This window comes from Delphinus delphis, chromosome 21 (genome assembly GCF_949987515.2).
Source record: "Delphinus delphis chromosome 21, mDelDel1.2, whole genome shotgun sequence".
Classification (NCBI taxonomy): Eukaryota; Metazoa; Chordata; class Mammalia; order Artiodactyla; family Delphinidae; genus Delphinus; species Delphinus delphis.
In genome coordinates this window covers 23,748,476-23,756,260 of record NC_082703.1, presented here as the reverse complement: position 1 = coordinate 23,756,260, position 7,785 = coordinate 23,748,476, and positions in this window count along the sequence as shown.

Here is a 7,785-nt window from a genome sequence, read left to right as displayed (position 1 = left end):
AAAACCAACATTGCCTTATGCATTCCCTTCCGGACATGGCAGGAAGTCTTTCCAGTCGGACAAGGGCTAATTGATCAATAGAAAATGCCAGTGAAGCTCACTGTAATGGGATTCTATCCATCTGTAATTTCCATTCCCAGAACCAAACACTTTCATCTGTTCCCACGTCTTCCAAAAGATTAGGACGCTTGGTGGTAAATGGAAACGTCTACAGATTGTCATCTCATTTTTGAGAACCATTCAGAGAGAAAGAGGCATACTACAAGCTTGGGACCAGAAGAGACTGAATTCATAAAAAAAGGCACAAGCCAAACTGTTCATCTCTGGTACATGAAAAATTATCACCGTTGTTAAAGCCATATGTTCTAGGTAAGAGGACAGGTTTTGTATACACTGTGACATTTGTTCTGAGGAATGTTAATGTACTTAATGCTAGCATGTGCTTAGCATCAATTTGTAAATTTGAAAAGTAACCCAGAGTTCAAAAAATGAAGAAGGAAGATAAGAAACTTTACTTGAGATATTTCTTAATTATCATTATGTCTGCATGTTAAAGCATGAGTGAAGACCCTTGACATTTGTCATCATTTCATTGCTTTAGGTATGCAGATTCAACCTTTAAAAGTTTGTTCATTCCCTAAAAAAAAGCAATTTTTTTAAGCTGCTGTAAGGTGAAATTACTAGAGGCTTTGGTCAACGAAAGTGACAGTGATTTGCACTTTTCAGCTGAAACCCTGCTCAGTTCCCCAGTCCAAGGTTTGAAAACACACACACACACACACACACACACACACACACACTATTTTATTGGTGGATAGCATATACAGCATACATGAAGTATAGTGATGTGCACTATATAGAAAAGGGCACAAATCATAAGTGTTTGGCTTGATGAACTATAACCAAGTGAATAACCGCATGTGACTTCCATCCACGTTAATAAAAGATTACCAGTTCTCAAGACCCCCCTTACCTTGCCACACTCAATCACCACTTCTTCCCTCTGCCCCACAGGTAGCAACCACACTGACTTCTAACACTGTAGATTTGTTTTGCTTCCTTTTGAACTTTATATAAATGGACTCTATGTGTTCTCATATAACAAACTCATAAGTAGACTTACAATATATATTCTTTTGTGTTTGGCTTCTCTCACTAAGCAATATGTCTGTGAGATTCCTCCATGCTGTTATGTAGAACAGCGGTTTGTTCATTTTCATCACCGATAGCATTCCATCACTGGAGTATACCACAATTTATTTATCCATGCTAATGTTAATTGGAGATTTGGTTGTTTCTAGTTTTGGCTGACTGATGCTGTAAGAACACTATTGTTAATGTCTTTTAAACACATGAGTATGCATTCTGTTGGGTCTCTAGCTCATAGTGAAATTGTTTGGGCATAGGGTATATACAAGTATATACTTAACTTCAGTAGATGATGCCAGTCTTCCAAAGGGGTTGTACCACTACACTACCACAAGACATGCCTTGCCATCCTGTAATAGTGTCAGCCTTTTTAACTTTGGCCGTTTTGGTGAATTGTAATTGTAACCCACTGTGGTTTTAATTTGTATTTCCCTGAAAAATAATGAGGTTGAGTGCCTTTTTATATTGGCCCTTTAATAACCCCTTTTATGAATGTCCTGATCAAAACTCTTGTCCACTTTTCTGATGCATTGTCTATTTTTCTTATTGATTTGCAGAAGTCCTGTGTAAATTCTGGAAACAATTCCTTAGTTACATGTATTGCATATATATTCTATATATTTGTTGCTTTTAAACTCTCTTAATAAAATACTTTGATGAACAGAATTTCTTATTATTAGTTGCCTGGTTTATCAATCCTATGACTTCCTGCTAAGGTTTTAAAATCTTAGAATGGATCCTGACTTTTATCAGATTCTTTTATGCATCTATTTATTGACTTTATAAATTTTCTTTTATTCCTTTAACTTAATGAATTATAATGTTTCCCCAATACCTATTTTGAAAAATTTCAAACTTACAAAATAATTGAAAAACAGTTCAATGAATACCTATATATCTTTTACTTTGTTTCACCAGTTAATAACATTTTTCCACATAGGTTCATTCTATCTATCTATCTATCTATCTATTATCTATCTTCTGTCCATCTACCTATCTCTCTACCTACCTAACTATATTTATCTTTGAAAGTATATTGCAGGCAATGATTGCTTGGATATGACACTAAATGCCCAGTCAACAAAATAGGAAATACTTGTACTACATCAAAATTTAAAACTTTTGTGCATCATGGGGCACTATCAACAGAGTGAAAAGACAACCCTTGCAATTGGAGAAAATATTTGCAAATCAATATCTGATAAGTGGTTAATAGCTAGAATATATAAAGAATTCCTACAACTCAACAACAACCCCAAAAAATTTTTTTAATGGGCAAAGGACATAGGTAAACATTTCTCCAAAAATAAACAAATGAACAATAAGCATATAAAAAGATTCTCAACATCACTAATCACTGAGGAAATGCAAATGAAAACCACGAGATACCACATTAGGATGGCTACTATTTAAAAGAGAAACAAAGAAAGTGAATAACAAGTGTTGGTGAGGATGTGGAGATATCGTGCACTGTTGGTGGGAATGTAGAATGGTTCAGCTACTATGGAAAACAGTATGGCAGTTCTTCCAAAACTAGAAATAAAATTACCATATGTTCCTGTAGCTCTACTTCTGGGTATATACCCAAAAGAATCGAAAGTAAGGATTCAAACAGATATTCGTACACCCATGTTTATAGCAGCATGATTCACAATAGCCGAAAGATGGAAGCACCCCAAGGGTCCAACTGATGAATGGATAAACAAAATGTGGTCTATACAGATAATGAGACCGTATTCAGTCTTAAAAGGAAGGAAATTCCCACATATGCTACCACACAGATGAACCTTGAAGACATTATGTTAAGTGAAATAAGCCAGTTACAAAAGGACATAAACCACATTATTTATTGTGTAATGGGCACAGAGTTTCCATTTTGCAAGACGAAAAATGTTCTGGGGGTGGATGTTGTGATGGCTGCACAACAATGTGAACGTGCTCAATGCCACTGAACTGTACACGTAGAAACGGTTTAAATGGTAATTTCATGTTATGCATATTTTATCACAGGTCAAAAAATAAATTTATAAAAAACTATATTGCAAGAGTTCCACTTTCAGAATGGCAATGTGAAGAGCCCTACAGACCCACTTCTTAGTGAAATAAGCCTCACTCGTGAAAATTATAAAAATGTAAAGTCTTTAAAAATTGTCCTAAAGGCATACAGCAAGTGAAGAAAAATTTATTGAAGAAAATCTACCAAAATTCAGCAAGGATAGCAAGAGTCTATGCCATGTGAACCACAACTCTCTCCTTATGTCCTCACTTCCAGCTCAGCATGAGGAAATCTCAGTCCAGGTGAGGGCAGCCAAAACACAGAATGAGAAGTGAACAGAGCCACAGAGAAATGTAGAACACTACCAAGTGTTCCAGTATACACATAATGGGAGTACCAGAAGAAGGATAGAGACAGGAAAGAGCAGGAAAATGTTCAAAGAAATAATGGCTGAAAAGTTTCCAAATTTAATGAAAAACAGGAATCTGCTCATTCAAAACTCTCAACTCCATGTAGGATAAATGCAAAGAGATCCATACACAGGCACAGTATAGTAAAAATGTTGAAAGGGAAGACAAAGAGAATATCTTCAAAGCAGCAACTGAAAAACAGCTTATCACAAGGAAATCTCAATAAGATTAACAGCTACTTCTCATCAGAAACAACGGAGGTCAGAAGGCAGTGGGATAACACAACCAAAGTGCTCAAAAAACCCTCAACAAACCCAAACACCCTGTCAAACAACAATCTTATACACAGCAAAACTAGCTTTCAAACACGGAGGTAAAGTAATATCACTGCTAGGTAAACAAAAACTGAGAGACTTCATTGCTAGTAGATCCACCCTACAAGAAAAACTAAAGAAAGTTCTTCAGTCTGAAAGTAAGTGATCCCAGGCAGTAATTCTAATCTCCATGAAAAAACAAAACGCACAAGCAAAGTTCATTATATAATTATGAAAGATACTGTAAAAGCATTTTTTCTTCTTTCTTCTCTTTTTTTTTTTTGCAGTACGCGGGCCTCTCACTGCTGCGGCCTCTCCCGTTGCGGAGAACAGGCTCCGGACGCGCAGGGTCAGCGGCCATGGCTCACGGGCCCAGCCGCTCCGCGGCATGTGGGATCTTCCCGGACCGGGGCACGAACCTGCATCCCCTGCATCGGCAGGCGGACTCTCAACCACCGCGCCACCAGGGAAGCCCTCTTCTCTTTTTTAAAAAATAATTTTAAAAACAATTTTATAAAATAATATGTATATAATTGTATTGTTGGGCCAAAAACATATATAAATGTTGTATATTTCCCAATAACAATACAAAGGGGGTGAGTATGAGCAATGCTATATCAAAGTAAGGAAATGACACCAGATGGTAACTCAGATCCACAAAAACAAATTGAGAGAACCAGAAATGGTAAATTGGAAGATTAATATAACAAATGCTATAAATACATACTTGGTCTTCTTTCTTCTCTCAGCTTCTTTAAAATACATAAAATTATATAAATTAATAACTGGAACAATGTATTGTTGGGTTTGTGATATTTTTGGATGTAACACATATAACAATAATTGCAAAAAGAGGGGGAAATATGGCATTTCACGATGATACGCCTTGAAACGTGTGTGTGTGTAACATCTGACCATTCACGGTTTTAGAGTCAACATTCCATAGCCCCTTCCATACACAGATATAAGATGTAGTGTAGAGACTTTCTCAAAAGACTATGTGAGCTAGGGATTGCCTTTCCAGCCCTCCTAATTTGGTGTGCCCAAGCTCTTGCTAAAGAAATGTGATCAGAAATGCTGAGTACGGTTTTCTTCTCACTTACCTAACAGACAGTCTCTAACCCTGGACTTGGCATTCCATCATTCTCTTCAGCTAAGATGGCAGAGTCCACGCTGACCTTGGAAGTCATATATTGAAGACGGTAGAGCCACTGTCAGCCAGAGTTCCTGAATGACACACATGTAGCGGAGAGTCACCTGCCAACCCAGAACACATGCCCTGTGACTTGAATGAAAAATAAACTGCTATCTTGTGTGAGTCACCACGTTCCTTTGTGCGCTTTGCTATAGCAGGTGATAGTTTCCTAGCTAATACAGTAGCCTTTAGAATCATAAAGGAGTGGAGGCAGCTCTTCCGCCTTCTGCTGACATTCTCTCAGCCTGTGTGTAGTTCAAGGAGGTAAATCCCTCACCTAAAGCTATGACTCCCAGTGTTCACTAATAAGCAGCAAAACTCACCTCTGAAGCCAGGAGGATTTGAAGCAGCTACTTAACAAGGAGAAGGACCTGGCTGGCTGGCATGCTTTCAATATTCTCTGTTAGCGTCACATACACCTACCAACGAAGAATACATTCCTCATGTCTGCAACCTTATTAGCTGTTCTCCCACAGAACCAAGAGCTGGGAACTGTCACCCTCACTGTGACAACAAAGCTAAAGTTAAATTTTCCAGGCAAATCTACTTTGTTAAGTAAATATTGATCCTAGTTCTCAGTATTTCTTCTTCTTTTTTTTTTAAGGGAAATGACCAGAAGGTATGACTGGAAATGATTATTATTTTATTTATTTTTGCTGTGTTGGGTCTTCGTTTCTGTGCGAGGGCTTTCTCTAGTTGCGGCGAGCGGGGGCCACCCTTCATCGCAGTGTGCAGGCCTCTCAGTATCGCGGCCTCTCTTGTTGCGGAGCACAGGCTCCAGACGCGCAGGCTCAGTAGTTGTGGCTCACGGGCCTAGTCGCTCTGCAGCATGTGGAATCCTCCCAGACCAGGGCTCGAACCCTTGTCTCCCGCACTAGCAGGCAGACTCTCAACCACTGCGCCACCATGGAAGCCCAGTATTTCTTCTTTTACTGTTCTATTTAATTCTGTATAGCCATGGGCAGACTTGCACAAAGCTGGTTGAGCTAATTCCTATGGCATCTGGACACTTGGCAAGTTTCCTTTGACAAGAGGTCCTAATGTTCTCTTTTCTATCATAAAAAACTGAAGGAACCTCGTGTTTTCCCACTAGCATCTGGCATATGCCTAAAGGCATTTTGAAACCATCTAGTATTTTCACGAAGGACTATTTTTAAAATATGTGAACATAGACAAAAAGCAGGGCTGTTTTCAAACATGTATTCTTATTACTAGAAGGTTCCCAGGATTGCTAAAATTACATTTCAGTCCTAAAATCCTTTTTATTTGTTTATGGACAAAAAAAGGCTTAGATAGTCAGAATCCAATATGAAGCCCCATGCAACCATATTTCCTAATATTAATATTCTGTGAAAAAAGGGTGACATTAGAGGGGGATTAGTTCCTGCTAGATTCACATTTTTACATAACGAATGCCTGATTGTATAGTTTCACAGCAGAGCTTTACGGCTACGAATCAAAAACACAGCAAAGATTCATCTTGCCTCCTCTTCCTGTGTGCCTTAAACAGGAACCTTGAATCACAATTTAATTATCACAGACAGTAGAATTCCATCAAATATCTGTAGCACCAAGTGCGTCAAAATTATGAAGGTAAAACCAAATTCTCAGTTTGCCAGTTTCAGGCAATAATTGACAAATACAGTTCCTCAAGTTCTGAAAACTTATAAGTATTCAGTGCCTTAGGGTCTTTTCTAATGCTCATGTGTGAAGAAGGTGCGTTTTGCTTTTTAGACTAAATTTTAGACTGAAACTCATAAATAATGGGGACTGTCAGTGAAGGCCAAATTGTCATCTTTTCTTTCATCTAAACAAAAAGCCCTGGGAATGGGCTTCAGATGAAAAATCCTCAAAGACGTGTAGAGAAGCCCAAGAATATATATCTGTGCATCCCTATAAATATAGTTAAATCTACCTACAGCTATTGCATAAGCTGTACATTATATCACACTGGAGACTTTTTAAGAGGTGATTTTTCACATGCATATAAGTTTAAAACAAGACATTTTCTGTATTCAATAAGTTACTAGCCTCTGAGACCCATAAGAGAAATTCTGAATTGACAATTTTCCTCCAGAAGAGGTATGAAAGAAGAACCCTGGCAAGCAATAACTTAATAATTTTCTCTTCTGTGTAACATTCAATAAATCCAGTTATTTTCTTTAACCAAGATCTATAAGTACAATAAAGGTAAATGATACTGCATCCACTGGACATATCTTACCTATATCCTGACTAAAGACAAAACTCAATCTAGCTTCCACAATAAATGAAGAATAATTGGAAAAGTCATGCACCTTAAATCTTTGTTGGTTTTTATTTTAGGGCTTAAAGGAAAATTTGTATAAGAAACAATTTTTATAAAGTCTATCAACACTAAAAATTTTCTTTTAGAACCTAGATGTGGTCTGAAATGTAATATGTGAAGTGCATGAACTGTAAAGATAGTTCCCTTTACTGGTAGTTAGTCACACCAGAAAGCCACTGTTAAATTAAAAATTAAGCCTGAGAAGAGAAAATTAAAAACAAAGTAAATATATAGCACTTATAGGCCAAAATACGACAGGCTAAAGCTGAATAATTTTGTAACTGGTGCTGTTTTGCTAATCATCAGAATCTTCAGTGTGATGTTCAGCCAGGATCCTCTCAGCCCAGAGGTCTTCATATAACAAGATATTAGAGTCGTTTTATAACCTAAGACCTTATGATGTTATGAAAAGA